The 15436-nt window shown below is 38.1% G+C and overlaps 1 protein-coding gene across 1 annotated transcript in view; it reads left to right on the top strand.

Annotated features, from left to right (window-relative positions):
• The window catches only part of SPHKAP (SPHK1 interactor, AKAP domain containing), a 136370-nt gene that overhangs the window by 75766 nt on the left and 45168 nt on the right, over positions 1–15436 (top strand). The gene's annotated exons all lie outside the window — the stretch shown is intronic.

The raw sequence follows: 15436 nt of genomic DNA, 5'->3' as shown, positions 1-15436 counted from the left end.
ACATGATTCCACTTACATGACATCTTAGGAAAGGCAAAATTTTGGGAACAGACAACAGGTCTGTGACTGCGGGAGTTTATAGGATCCCTATAAAGGAGCAACACAAGCAAATCCTTTGGGGTATTGAAAATGTTCTGTATCTCATGGTTTTTACAAGAATCTACGCATGTGTAAAACTGCATAGATGTGGACACCGTAAAAAAGTGATCCTCGCTGTGTATAAATTTTACCATACAAAAATTTAAAAATTATTAAAAAAAGGAAGTAAATAAACAGACTCTTCTAACAGGGAGTTAATGAACTACTAGAAGAAAACTTTTCTATTTATTCACACGAATATTAGAATATTATAATGCTGTACACCAGAAACTGACACTTTGTAACAGACTATACTTCAATTTTTAAACATCCACTATCCACGATATGTATTTCTGCAAGGGAAGTTATTGAAGAAGGAAGCATATCAGTTCAAGTGTGAATGGATGTTCTGATGAGAGGGTGGGGAGTACAGCACGGATGAGACACCCCCACCCCCAGTGGTGCTGCAGGTGTGAGCCAAGGTGCCGAGGAAAGAAAACCCCAGGCATGTTCAGCAAATACCACTGGCAGTATCTGGCCGGAGCTTAAAAGGCAGAGTTGACAAGCGGAGCGCCGTGAAATGATAGTCCATGCCTTGCCTGGGGGTGGTGAGGATTAAATGATACAATGATATAATACACGTATGTTGGTATAATGCAAGTGAGGATTAAAGGATGCAAAATGCAACATAACGCACCTATAATGATATAATGTATGTATAAGCACTTGGGGCATGGAGTGACTCATGCCACTTGCTGAAGTTTCTCTAGACATTAGAGGAAAATGGAAGCTTCTTTGGCTGGGAGGAACAGGACACAGAATGGGCTGGAATTGAGGGAGCTGAAGTTGGGGATGTTAATTGAAGGCTTTTGCTCCTTGTCACAGAGAATGAGGTTCTGAACTGAGCAATGGCAGCAGGAACAAAGCAGACATGTAGACCTACCTCTGCAACTCTGTAGATGTTCAAGGAATGAGACTAAAAGAAATTAATTTTTAATCTGATGTTAGAATTGAGGAGGGACATAGAGTTCTGGAGGAGGAAACCGTCCACAGAGTGGTCTTTCCAAAACAGAAACATAACATTATAGACTGAATGTGTCCCTCACAAATTCATATGTTCAAATCCTACCACCACAGTGTGATAACTTTGGTTGTTGGGGGCAGGGGGCTTTGGGAGGTTAGATGAGGTAATGAGAGTGAAGTCCTTCTGATGGAGTCAGTGCCCTTCTCAGGGTGTTAAGAGAGCTTGTTTCCTCTGCTCTGATCTCTGCCCTGGGAGGGCAAAATGAGAGTCAGCAGTCTGCAACCCGGAGGAAGGTCCTTCCCAGAATCTGATCATGCTCGCACCCGATCTCTCACTTCCAGCCTTCAGAGCTGCAAGAAGTAAATTTCTATTGTTTATAAGCCATTAAGTTTATAGTTCTGATAGCCGACCAAACTGACTCAGACGTGTTTATGCCTCCCTTCATCTGGGGGGTCTTTTTCTTCACCGATTTTCCATTGCATTCATGATAAAGACAAGGTCGTTAAAATTCCCTCCAAGGCCCAGCACACTCTGAAACCTTCTCGTTCCTCTGGCCTCAGAGTTTACCATCTGTCTGCTCACTCCCTACTTTCCTAATACTCTTCCCTACAAGTTATTAAATGCGCCATGCTCCCTCTTGTTATAAAGCCTTGACGTATGTTACCATTTCCTACCCAGACCCTCCCGTAACTCACCCTCCATCTATGCCCCCACCTCACCTCTAACACTTTCGGATCTTCATTCAAACGTCACTCCTCAGGAAGCCGTCCCCCTCTTCCTTTATCGGCTCAGTATCCTCTGGCACACACCCTCTGAAGGCCATGGACTCTCCTTTGTCATTCTGATTTCACAGTTATTACTTTCATAAGCACTCAGATATTTTCCCAAGAAATGAATGAAACAATTGAAAGTTTCAACTTCAAATAAGCATGTAGAAATGGAAAACACTAAGGGAGGATACGATTTGAAGGAGATGGCTTTGCTTGAATTTTGCTTTGCATTTGAGAAATTTTTTTTTTTTTGCCTACTAGCTCAATAAAAACATTGTATATTCAGTGATACATGTCAAGGTTTTTGAGTTCATAATAGATAGAAGTTATATGAATACAAATGCCTCCTTAATATTTATTACCTAAGGCACAATTTCTTACATATTTTTCAACAGTATGCTATTTCAGGATAACTTATATTTGTAAAGAACATCAGAACATTTTATGCGTGTATGGTAGATAAGACACTTTTAAAGAAAAAGGTAGAATATCAAGTCAGTTTCTACTTTCTGTCACGCCTTTCTTCTTAATTGCGCAGTGGCATTTGAGAGTATATGCTTAAATTGTCAAATGCAGATATTTAACGCAGCTTCCTTAGTTCATTGAACAAGTCAGAAGTGCCCTGTTGAGCACTGATGATTTGTGATTTTCTTTCTTTCCTAACGATGGGAACTATCTAAGCTACTCTCAGGAATACTGCTGGACCACCCCACCTTAAGATATTCCTGATCATACCCACGCGCAGCCACTCAAAGTCAAAGAGGCCTTTCCAGTGCAAGCCACAGGGCCTGTGACAGTCATCCTGCCTATTCATACTTCAGAGCTGCCTGATGGTTGGCTTGTAAGTACACTGGCTGACACTTACTCACTGTGTCTACTCCCCATGGAGATACGATTTTGTCTGGCTCGCACTGATATATATACTTCCTGAAGATTACAGGGATTATTCTTCACTTATTTACTTTATCCCTTGGTTCATATTTAAGGTGAAAAAGAAGCGTTTTAAGAAGCTCGTAAGTCAGAAAGAATGAGAATTGCTATCTCAGTGCCCAGGGAAAGCAGGTCCCCCCAGTTATGCCAAGATTCGCTATCTTCACCTACGACCTGGCTATTCTTCATTTACTTGGCAGCTGTTTACCGAACATCCCTGTGCCACGCACTTTGACAGATGCCGGGCCAGCTTGGATAGACGGCAGCCCCAGTCTTCACGAGTCTGCCTGCTAGTTGGGGGAGAAGACAGGTAACGATTATACAAAGTTTACGCGAGTCGTGATAACTGCTGTGGAGGAGAAGCGCACGGTGCTGCAAGAGACAAGAGCAGGATGATCAGGAGGAATCGCCGTGAGAAGGCAGCTCTTAAGAGGAGGTCTGAAAGATAAGAAGAAATAGATATGCTCTCATTTCCTACCCATCAAGATTGAATGTGGAGAGATCAAGTGTGCAAAAAATGTATTTGAAATCCATCCGTGGGCAGCATCAGAACTATTTTATCAAACTTACATTGGCTGTTCCTCACACCTGGGGTCTCCGGGCGGCTGAAGATTCAAAGTGTCAGCTTTCAATTGAAGGATACTATGAATTATCTATTTTTAGCCTTTGGAAAGCCTCAAAAGGATCCGCCTTCCTGTGCAGGGAGAGAGAGCACTGTCCGCGCAATTTAGAATGTGATTCTTACTGAACAGTAATTACCTGATCACAGCAAGGCAAACACTAAATACTGATTTGCTGAAAAATATGGTATAAAAATATAGGAAAGAAAGAAGAGAAGGAAAGGGAGGTTAGTGCTATGAGTGCTAAAATCTCACTTACCAGCAGTAAAGAGACAATGTCTAACACTTGTAATTAATAAGTAGCAGAGGAGGAGAAGGACGAGGAGTTGGTGGAGGGTCATTCACAGCTCAGGAGAGACAGGGTAGAAGTCAGATAATTTTCACTAAAAGACTCTTAAGCTGTGTATATACATAACTTTAATTTTTAAAAGTTAAATAATTTAAAATACATATTAAGTGTATGGAGAAGTAATAATAATAGCAAAGCAGGTATGTTTATTGAGCACTTACCAATCTAGGCTTTGTAAGCTCTATGTCTTAGACCTTTTCAAAAACCCTGCACAGTAGGTACTGCTATTTCCCCATTTTATGGGCAAGGATACAGAGCTTTCAAGGAGGTTTCATAACGTACACACCCAGCAGGGGCAGAGGTGGGGTTGGAGTCTAGCTGTCAGCCACTGTCCTGCACTCCCTCCCCTGGGCTGGTGGTGTCAGGACCTCAGTAAGGAAACAGGAAGATACAGGAAGAGGATCTGGTGTTCCAAGATTAACAATGAGGGAGTAGATAAGGAGATGAGATGGAGGAAAGAGAATGAAGAACACAGAGTGATGGTAAAAGGCACACACCCACACACACCCACGCACACGTGCACACACACACAAACATGCACACACAACCCCTCTTCACCAAAACATATTTAGATAATCTACTAGATTCAAAGGCCTGGTGTGAATGATTTTTTTTTTTCTGTGAAATCCAAAAAAGTGACTGAGTTTCACATCAGACTTGATCTCCTGCCGCTGGCCAGCCTCGCAGGAATCTTGGTTTTCTACCTTTGTGTCAGTAATTTGAAGAATTAAAGCTAACTGAATTAGATTTCCAAAGGCCTGGGGACACCCCTCTCCATCCTCAGCTGACAATTAGGCAAAACTAAGACGCAGTTTTAATCATCTTCCTGTTGCTTCCTAGTATTTAAAACACAAAGCACAAGCACAGAATCCTATCAAGACAAAGGAACCCACATCCACCATCTTTCCAACTTTCTATTTCAATGTACCTACCTTTCCACTTTGCTTCCTAGATTAATTTGTTCAAAAACACATCTGGCCTCTCGAAATCTTCAGGTATCAAAGCCGGCTCATAGTCTCTTGTCCAGATTTTGGTGTCACTTTAGCTTTTGCCTCTGTGGTAGCCTCCACTGCTCCTCCCTTTACAGTAGTCTGACTTCTAGAAAGTGACTAGGCTGGCTTAGGCCACCAGAGCTAGGAAGGGCAGAATCCCTGACCCCCTTGTTTGTTGTATGTTAGAGCTTAGCTCAACAAGCATAGAAGAGCTGCCCCTTAAATAGTCTTTAAATGAACAAATGAACAAGTGAGTGACTATAATGAATGAGTGAATGAATGAATGAATGAACAAAAGAACAAACTAGCTATGGGATTTAGCACATTTTTCTTATCTAGGATATGTTTCCTTACGGATAAGAGAGTTGACCAGATGATTTTTAAATTCACTTTCCCCTCTAAAATTCTGTGATTTGATACCGCAATAAAAATACTAAAAACATATTTTTCTACATATACTTGCACTTATATGTTAGAAAGTTATTTCTTTTTTCAATGTATTTACTCCTAGTAAAATAAAAATTTATTTGGCAAGAGCCATTTGAAGCCCAAGAATATTTCTTATGCTCTCTATTCTGCTTTCAAGTGGGGAAATGTTAACTGGCAACAGATAGGGTATGAGGATGTGGTTTTGGATGTTACTAAGGGATGAACGTCATGGCTCAAGTTGTCCTTGCCCGGACAGTGCTATCTCTCCTTACACAGGAAGGGGGATCCTTTCGAGGCTTTCCAAAGTCTAAAAAAGGCAATTCATAGTCTCCCTCAATTGAAAGCTGACATTTCGAATCTCAGAGAGGAAACTATAATGATATTCTGTAAGGATACTTCAATGATTGAAGTCAGAAACCTTGAAATATAAAACCCTTAAAAACAAAACAAACAATACATCCTTGGTCTACTGCTGTCAGTGACTTCTGGAGTGATTATAGAATATAAAATGAAGAATTCTTCCAAGTCACCTTTCTATTTTCAACACTTGATCCCATAATCAAAGCTTAAGTGCAGAGGCTTATTTGCCATAGCTTGTTAGCAGCCTGAGCTGACTTGAACTAACACCTCCATTATGAAGGCCATTTTCCCAGAAGTCTTTGCCTTAAATAAGCAAAGTTCAAAGAAGTAAATTAGACAAAGAAGCCAGAAATCAGGATATATGTCAATTTTACCAACAGAGACAAAGAACAAACAAACAAACAAACAAAACAGGGTTCATCATGCAGAAAATCTTTTGAAACATGGATAGTTTAGTAATTAATCAGAATCATTGTCAAAGGAAACAAATGTGAAAAACTAGTTTTTTATCCTTTTGGCTATGAGAGATATCCCCTCTCATATCTTTTTGTTTTTAATTGTTTCATCTATCTATCTAATTATTTATTTGTTATATGGAAATTACAGACTTCAGAATTCCAATTTTCAAAGGCTTGACTTTAATGGTCATTTATTTGAAAAACAAGTGACATCTAATCACTTGCCAGTCTGTTGGAAACACTTTACATTAATGCCTCTCTAAGGGCTCTAGGAGGCCAAGCTGTAGGGAATGGTAATTCAGATACATGCCTGGGGCCAATGCCTTCACAGGCAGACACAGAGCAGTCCAATTAGAGTGGTTCTTAGACACCCAGTGAAATAGAACTGAGAAGCGCTTTCTGATGACTTTCAACAGTATAGATAGTCAATCTGGATAGTTCTTTTCAAAAGGAGAAGTACCTCTTTGCCCCCTTAGCAGCTTGATTTGTGGACTAAATTATCTAAATAATCATTTCACTTCACTGTGTAGCATCAACCAAGATGTACGTTTAGTAATTGCTATCCAGGTTTTGTTTTCCATACATTTTATCTGTATCAGTGTAATTGCAGCATTCTCTTAATTACTGAAGGCGAACAAAGTGCTCAAGAATACTTGAGGCACCCTGGAGAGGTAAAGTTTGGAGTTACTTACTAGTTTGGCTGTCAAAAAATATGGGAGATGCTAGTTAGATGTCTAGTTTAGATAAATTATTTGCATTTTAAAATTAAGTTCAAGCATGGATTTCTACACTCTTACATTTTTTTGTGCAAATGTGTGTGACTTTAAGAAGAGGAAAAAGGTAATTATTACTCTAAAAGTGAAAAATTAGAAATACTTGTAATGGGAGATTAGTTAAAGAGTTAAAACATAAAATTCTACAAAATTTAAAATCATGCAATATTTATGTCCGATTTGTCAAAGTCTGCAGTTTCCATTTTAATGCCATCGTCAAAGGTGAGTGTCTCATCATGCTGGGAGAAAGATTTTTGTCAATTAACTGATTAGCTTTTCAACATTAATGCAAAGTGCATTCTCAACTGATTTGTAGAAATGTTTTAAAATAAACCTAACCCATGTATCCTTTCATATACTATATTGAGAAATTAAAATTATAAGCTGTATTCAAATGGTTGAGCTGTACATATAAAAGCTGATGTTTACTCATTCCCACTGAGGACCTTTTTTTCCCCTAATAATAGAGGCAGTGTTGTCTCCAGGTCTATAATTTCTCTCAAACTGTAGTATTTGTATTGAGGAACTTAAATAATGATGATTAAGCAGTGGTTGATGTTTCTAATATGTCTACATTTCTGCTGTAAATTATGATTTTTACTTTGAAATATGTAGCTGGCTCCCTATTTCATGTCTGTTGCAATCATCCATTGGTTTTATGACACGTAATAATAGGCAGCACCCATAACAGTGGTGGGTATTTAGATAAAGTCATAAATGCCTCTTGGAACAAGAAGGAAAGCATTTCTTTTTTTTTTTTTTCAGATTGCATTCATGCACTTTTTTTAAAACATTTTTTATTGATTTATAATCATTTTACAATGTTGTGTCAAATTCCAGTGTAGAGCACAATTTTTCAGTTATATATGTTCATGTATAACTGGAAAGCATTTCTTAATTAAATGTTTATACTCCTGAAAAATAAAGCAACAGTCTGCACTTGTACATATCCAGTTCCAAAAAGAATAAAGGTTTAGAAAAATAATTTAATGTCTCTCATCAGTAAATAATGTTTATGTAATTAAACTGAAACAAATATTTATACCAAGTAAATAAGGTTTTGGTAACAGAGGAAGTAGTTACATGCAAGGATCCAAATTTTAATTGCTTTACACCCTCAGAAATAGCTTTTCTTTATAAATATTCCATCTCAAATTATTTAGATTAAATCTTATGAAATTGTTAGTTCTGCGTGAAAAAAAAATCAAAGAGCAGCGATTTCAAATAGTCTACCCTTATAGACAATAATCCGGAAAGCAATAAAATGTCATCCAATTTGTTCCATTGTTATTTTGTATTTTATATACTCGTCACAAAAATTCTGCAAAGGAGATACATTTTATTATCTCTATTTTTCCCAAGGCTTATCAAGACTACACACTAGTAAGAGATGAAGCCAGGATTTGAAGCTAAGCTTGTCTGTAGGCATCCTTCTGCCACTTTTGCACTAGTGTGCTTCAAAGATGAGAGAACAGTCCAGCCAGATATGGGAGCACATTGCCCCATTTACTGTGTCTGAGGGTTCGTCCACTGTTACTCGGTGAAACTTACAGAATTTTAACATTCTGAGCAATGTGTCCTCTACATGGAAAACAAGATTATTTTTAAAGCTTTGAAAATTAGGTTGCTTTTTGTTATATAACCTACTTATTTCTTTAATTCTTTGTTGTTAATTCTTTTATCAGGGTTGTTCAGAGACTTTGGGGATCTGGGTTATTCCTGGCGGCCATGACTCAGGGACAGCCCTGTTCCCTCTGATATTCTTTTGCTAGAGTGTGCTTATCCAGATTAAGCAGAGTTAAACTTTTGAATGGAAGGTGTCCAAGAGAGTGATAAGAGCTTATATGAAAAAAAGCATTTTGAGTACAATGAGTTTTGAAGAGTGGGACGTGTAGAACCATCCTCTTTAACTTGACAATGGGTCATGATTCCAGTCATGTTTTAGGATCAGCAAGCAGATCCCACCTACCACCTCCTGAGGTGCTATTCATCCATCAGAAGACATGAATTCTCTGACTAACCCCCTACCCAACATGTGATCCATGTACCTCCAGAAAAAAATATTTTCCATGTTAAATGTGCTAGTCATTGCTGTGTGACTCTCTGAAACTTGACTTAATTACGGTAGGCAGAGTGGGATCTTTGAGAAATCACGTTGATCAAAAAGAAAACAAAAGTTTGCCGATGACTCAAAGGCCTCCCTGCTATCATCCAAGATGTCTGTAGTAATTCATCTGCTTGATATTTGATCACCATTTGACTTGTCCTTGCCTGTACTGTCCAAGGGCATGACTCCTGAGAGTTCAGAAATGTATCTCAGCTTTTTGTATATTAGTAATTTAAATACCCTCTGTGAGAGAAGAAGGAAGCAAGGGGAAGCCAGGTCTAATGTATTCTTTTTCCTTTCAGCTTAACATGCAAAGAGGCAAAACTTCCAGGGAAACCCTGTTCTTAGGGAAAATTGGCTCATCCCTGTCCTCACCATCCTGGGATATCATTTTTTTCTTAAGACCATCCCTTTCATTAGGAAGAGGTGAGAAGAGAATGCTCTCATTATCAAGGAGATGAGAGATGACAAAATTACAGTAAAAAATGATCTCATCTCATCTGAGGATTCCCAAATCCTCAGATACCAGAGAGATTTTGAAAAATAAATATTTCTTTTGAAACAACCCAAATATTGATTAACTGATAAGTGAAAAAATAAAATGCAATTTATCTATACAATGGAATATTACTCAACAATAAAAACAAATGAACTATCTTTACACGCTATGACATGAATGGACTTTAAAAACATTATGTTAAATCAGTCACAAAAAACACATATTTTATTCCTAAAACATATTTTAGTTACATGAAATGTCCAAAATAGGCAAATATGTAGAGATAGAAAGGAGCTGAGTGGTCATCTAGCACTGAGGGGAGGGTATTTGGGGAGAAATAGAGACTGACTGCTAATAGATACATTTTCTTTTGTGGATGACAAAAACATTCTAAGATTGATTGTGGTGATGGTTGCACAACTCTGCGGATGTATTAAAAACCACTGAAGCATATACTTTAAATAGGTAAGTCATATGGCGTGTGAATTATATCTCAATAAACCACATCTTTAAAATGGAAATTTAAAATATATATCATGTGTTCTTTATCTGGTAAATGTATATCAGACATTGTAGCAGACATGTTTCCTCTTGCTCCAAAAGAAATGTCTTTTAAAACACCAAAAATTGTGGGAAAATAAATAATTAATCGAGTAGCATACTTATTTTTTATTTTTTTAGGTTAGAAATAAAATCGGCTTGATGTGTAGCTAGGTAAAATGTCTGTCATTGTTTAGAATGCACCTTTTACTGTGTCTCTTGTCACAGACTGAATAGCTATCCCCAAAACAGCATTTCAAAGTTATTTTTGAAAAATATTGACAGTGGGAAAAGCAGACAGGCTTGACAGTCTCAAGCGTAAATAAAACTTTGTATTTCGTTTTGTGTGATTGCTGCAATCATTCCAAAGCAATAATAACTGGATACAAATTCAGTATCATTCCAAACAGTCAAGTGTGTTCCAGAATGCCTGACAGCTCCATGGCTTATCAACATTGATGTATAAATTGCCATTTCAGTTATCATCAGCCTAAAGTACTAATCAGGGAAAATGCCATCTTCTTTAAAAGATGATTTTGGTCCAGGATCCTGAATCTTAGCAGAAGTCTTTTGGTTGAAGGAAGAAAGGAGGCAATTTTTATTTTGAAAGACTTGTGGATCAGCATTTTAATACCACCAAATTAAGAGATCCTCTCATCTGCACATGGCCAGATGGCTGCATTGTTAGAAGCTGCAGAAAGAAGGAATTGAGTTCCTTCTAAGATAAAGCACAAGTGTATATTTGGTCATAGTAGACATTCAAATGCCTAGATTTCAAAAATAATTTGACATCACGGTTTTTGTTAGCATTTGCTAAGTCCATAAGAATGGTTTCCTTAATAGATTTTAGCTGACTTTAGAAGAGATGAAAACATACACAGCAGAGGAAATCAAAGGTCCCACATCCTGGGCTAAAACTCCACTGTCACGAAGCCTCTTTCTTCTATAGTAATTTGCCTTCAGTGGATGCCTTAAGCAATGGCATTTCTCGACCATAACACTTGACTATCTGAACAGTCCAAAATATTGACTGAAATGAATACATGAAAAAATAAACACATACATACAAATTTGAGCCTGACAATCAACACCAGTTCTTTTTTTCCAAAAATCAAACCTGAATTTTTTAATATGGCATAATAGTATTATTTTTGTCCAACTTAATTTGTATTGAAATACAACTATTTATTAGATACAGTTAACTCAAAAAAGTGGCTATGAATTATAATCCAACTAAAATTATTTATTTTTTCTTGTTTTGCTAGTGTTTAAGGTTAACCTCTTTCTCACAGTAGCTTTTCACCAAAATATATCATATCACTGTCTAATAAAGTGTCATAGTAAAATTTTATTGCTAAAGATGCCTGCATGGTCATCCACTTGTGAAAGTGGACTTATAAGTAAAATAAATATTTGAGATCTCTTGAATAAATAATCCATAATGCTAAACAGAGAAAACAGTATATTGCCTACAAACATTAAAAGTCTTACTATATATAAACACCTTTGAAGCATATTTTTTTCAGACCATTTAAAAGTCAAAATCATAAAGTGGCATCATTTTCTCAGTGGTACTTATCTTTACAGCATTTAATTTTAAAGCCATAAAAATGGCAGAAGAGAGGTATTTGAATTTAAAAGTTACGTACGACCACAAAATCAGTCTTGTAAAGGAGGCAAGAAAAGAAGTGTCTGTGTTCTCTCGGCGAGGATGATGCATTTCCATCTGCTTTGGCTGAGTTTATCTACCGATGCTCTGCACGAAGATGTGTGCAGACACGATGTGGAATGTATTTTACATGAAGAGAAAGGAGCTTTCATTCCAAGAAAAACATGAATATCTTTTATCTGTATTTATTACCAGTGTTTACCAGTTCTCAACTTTTTGCCTATTGCTATGTTTTAGCAAAGCCTTATTCATGAGACAAAGAAGCCAATCTATGTACTTTAAGTAATACCAATAGCTGGATTAACATTAACCCAGTTAATTCTCCTATAACTTCTCCTTCTATTCCCTTATATCCTTATTGACAAAAAACTTTGCAATAAATAAGGCAAATATTTATTGCAGTTGTAACAATTATTGTGGAAATACCTAATTGTAACCCATAGATCTCCCTCAATTCTTATTGCACAGGAAGTGTACCATTAAATTATGATTTCCTCTTTCATTCAGCTCTTTAAAAAACCTGATGAATTGCTGTAGAGTCTTTTATTGTGCACAAAGAAGGCATCTTGTCACCAACTTTGATCTCGCTCTGGAGCTCCTCTAGGAAGCTTCTCTTGCCTTAGACGCCACAGCCTCTGTCCTCTCCCCGTCCTCACCTGTGCTTAGCACAGAGCCTCTTACCTTTACTCAACAGGTGCTGATCAGGGAAAAATCATCCATTTATTGTTTGTGCCATTTTCCCTCTTCCAATTTTAAATGTGTCCAGTCTGCCTTCCAAGTTTACCTCAAATCCAGCTTATCCAAGATGTCATTTGTGATTGATCCCTTTTTCCCAACTCCCTTCACCAGCACACAGGCTGGTCACTTCCATCACACTTCCATGCTCTCCATCAGTTTAGGGATGTGTTCTGCCTCCAGCAGACCATAACTCTCTGAGGGAAAGAACAATACTTCATACCATTTGTTTTCCCAGCACCAGCACCAAGCCATGCACCTTGGAGATGTAGTGCACTTAGTTGCCCCCATCAACCTACAGAAACCGCCCCCCATGCCCACCATTCCCCAGCTCTTCTGGACGGAGGCTTGTCTTCCCCCTCCACTTAGAGTTCAGCATCCGTGCAGATGGCTATAACTCGAGTCAACAGCACACAGTCATAGACAGGGAACATACGCTAAGAGCATCCATCATGGAGACCATTTCATCACCAAGTGGATGTATTTTGAAACTATCGAAGCTTGAAATTCATTGCTCCTTGGCTGCACAGGACCCACTCCCAGGTGCTCACATGCTTATTTCATTTGTGTAATTTTCAAAGTGAAGACATTTGAACGGCAACTGTCTCATTCTGCTCAGACTCCCACTGCATCTTACCTCTTCTCATGAAGGGGGTCCTCAGAGTGACCACAGGCACGTGTAGGGTCTGGCTTAAGGGGGATTTGAGTGGGTCTGTGTGCACATAAGATACATCTATGTGGCTTGAGATACAATTAAGTGGCTGCTGGCCATCCACCGGAAGGAGTGGCTTGCAGGAATGCTCATCTCGATGGCGGCAGCACAGCCACGCCCAGACATGACGGTGACAAGGCAGAGGCAGTTTCACGACACGAGCTTGCCTCACCATCTCCAATACCAGAAACAGATGAGTAGCGGAAAGAAAACAAGGTCTGTGTGCCAGGAGTTAGTCCGGGGAGAATTCTTCTAGTCATCAGACATGTGAAATTATAAATACAAGATTGGGTTCTCATTGGTGCCTGCTCAACACAGAAGTTACCTCCTGGTGGGAAATTCGATAATACAGCATTGAAAATCATAAATTCACCATGAACCTTTTTTTTTTCTTTTTAAATAGGCATCTAACAAAAGAGCATTTATCTAGATTTTTATGTTTGTAGAGCACAAACTTATAAAGTATTAACGAGTAATGGATATACCTATAACAACTCATATAAATATAATACATTTCATAAAGAAATTATACAGTGGCTTCCTACTAAATTTGACAACTTGGAAAATGTATAAGATATTGGCAATAAAAGTTTATGAAGCTGAAAAAATGTAATCAATAGTGTCAGAGTAAGACCGAATTTGCTTCCTATTCTCTCTAGAGAAAATGATGTTATAAGACTGCTTTCATACAAAAAGATGATCAGAATATGGAGCCAAAAATGTAGGGGAAAGTACAATGAAGGTGAACTGGGCAGTTTATTGATTAAAATACCATCTTTCTGGAAGTTCTCATGTTTGTGGTATTTGTCAGTCCTTTTAAATTTGAGACTCATTGTGACTCTTTTCTCCTTCTAAATAAATATTCACTTTCACATCTAATTTAGAATTTTCAATTTCATCATTTTTTTCTTAAAGAAGTTCTCCCAAAATCGTATGGACATCAGGCCCAAAAAACCTGGATCCTCCCTCACCACCAAGATATAGAAAGATACATCCGCTAAGTAGAAGCAAGTGGTTGGTTTCTGTCTTGCTTTATCCCGGTCTTGGCCCAGCTAGCAAGTGTGGAGGGTTTCCTCCAAATATAGGCAGAGTTTCACACCGTAGCACAAAATTAATGAAAAATGTTCGTCTTCAGAAACTAAAGACAGTACGGGAGGGCAGGGAAATAGTTACTATAGATGCTTTTCTTTGGCCTCTCTGCTTTGCCATCTCCCACTGTGAAATAAGACAATAAGAGCTTTGCCATGCCCAGGGGCAAGGAAACGCACCTTTTTTAAGGTGAATGGAAAATCGCCTGTTTAACCAATTCAGTAACTTCCGTCCCAGCCACATAGAACTAAAAGTTCCTGAGTGCTAATGGAGACTGAACCAATTTTCCAAGGGCAAACTTACTATCATTATATGAATATTCTCAAACTGCTCTAGGTCATGAACACCTTCTAAGCACAACACTATTTATACTCCCATTTGCATTGTCTGAGACAGGATTCATTCCCAAATCCTCCTTATCTACCCACCTTATTAACCCAAAGGAAGAGAACCTCTGAATGAGAATGTGGGTGGATTTTCATGCCTTTCTTTACTCCAAATGCCCATCAAGTTATTCTTTTTAAATTTTTTAAAATTTCTTTTTAGAGGGGTAATTAGATTTATTTATTTATTTATTGTAATGGAGGCACTGGGGATTGAACCCAGGACCTCATGCAGGCTAAGCACACGCTCTACAACTGAGCTATAGCCTCCCCCCACCAAGTTTTCTTAACAAGCAGATACTGCTCCCTAAGGATGCACTGCAATGATACTGTGAACCAGGAAATGGAAGAAATCTCCCAATATTTGGGAGTAAAACAGTTAGTGATCTTTGCCCTTCAGCAATATATAACAATTTTAGTCTTTAAATTTTCCCAAAAATCTTTTAATTATGGTTCTTTTTTAACCTCAAAAAGAAAAAGAATGGACTCTAAGAAACAATGACCTCAAACGACTAACTGAAATCAAAAGGCCCCATATGCTTGGAGGCGCCTACTTAAGTCCAAACATCTGACCAAATACCCAGATAATTAATGTCCTCAGTTTTTTATGATCAGATCAACTTGTTAAGAATAAAAACGTCTGGATGATTTTTAGCAAACTACTGTAAAACTGTATTTGCATTACCTCATTTGACATGAACCTTTCAAGACCTGTTTCTGACACTTTTCTTTCTCCAGGCCTGTGTTGCAATCGACTCTCTCCCTGTTTCTTTACAGTGTGTTGCACTTTCTACCTTCCAATCATCACTCATGCTATCTGAACTACTGGGGACATCCACCGCTCTCCCTCCCCATCAAAATCTTATTCATCGCTCAAGAGCATATCTTGCCCCTTTGAGACTTTTCTTAAAATTTTCTT

The sequence above is a fragment of the Vicugna pacos genome, chromosome 5 (assembly GCF_048564905.1).
Source record: "Vicugna pacos chromosome 5, VicPac4, whole genome shotgun sequence".
Lineage (NCBI taxonomy): Eukaryota > Metazoa > Chordata > Mammalia > Artiodactyla > Camelidae > Vicugna > Vicugna pacos.
The sequence above is the reverse complement of the archived record's forward strand: the minus strand, read 5'-3'. Positions and strand labels throughout refer to the sequence as shown.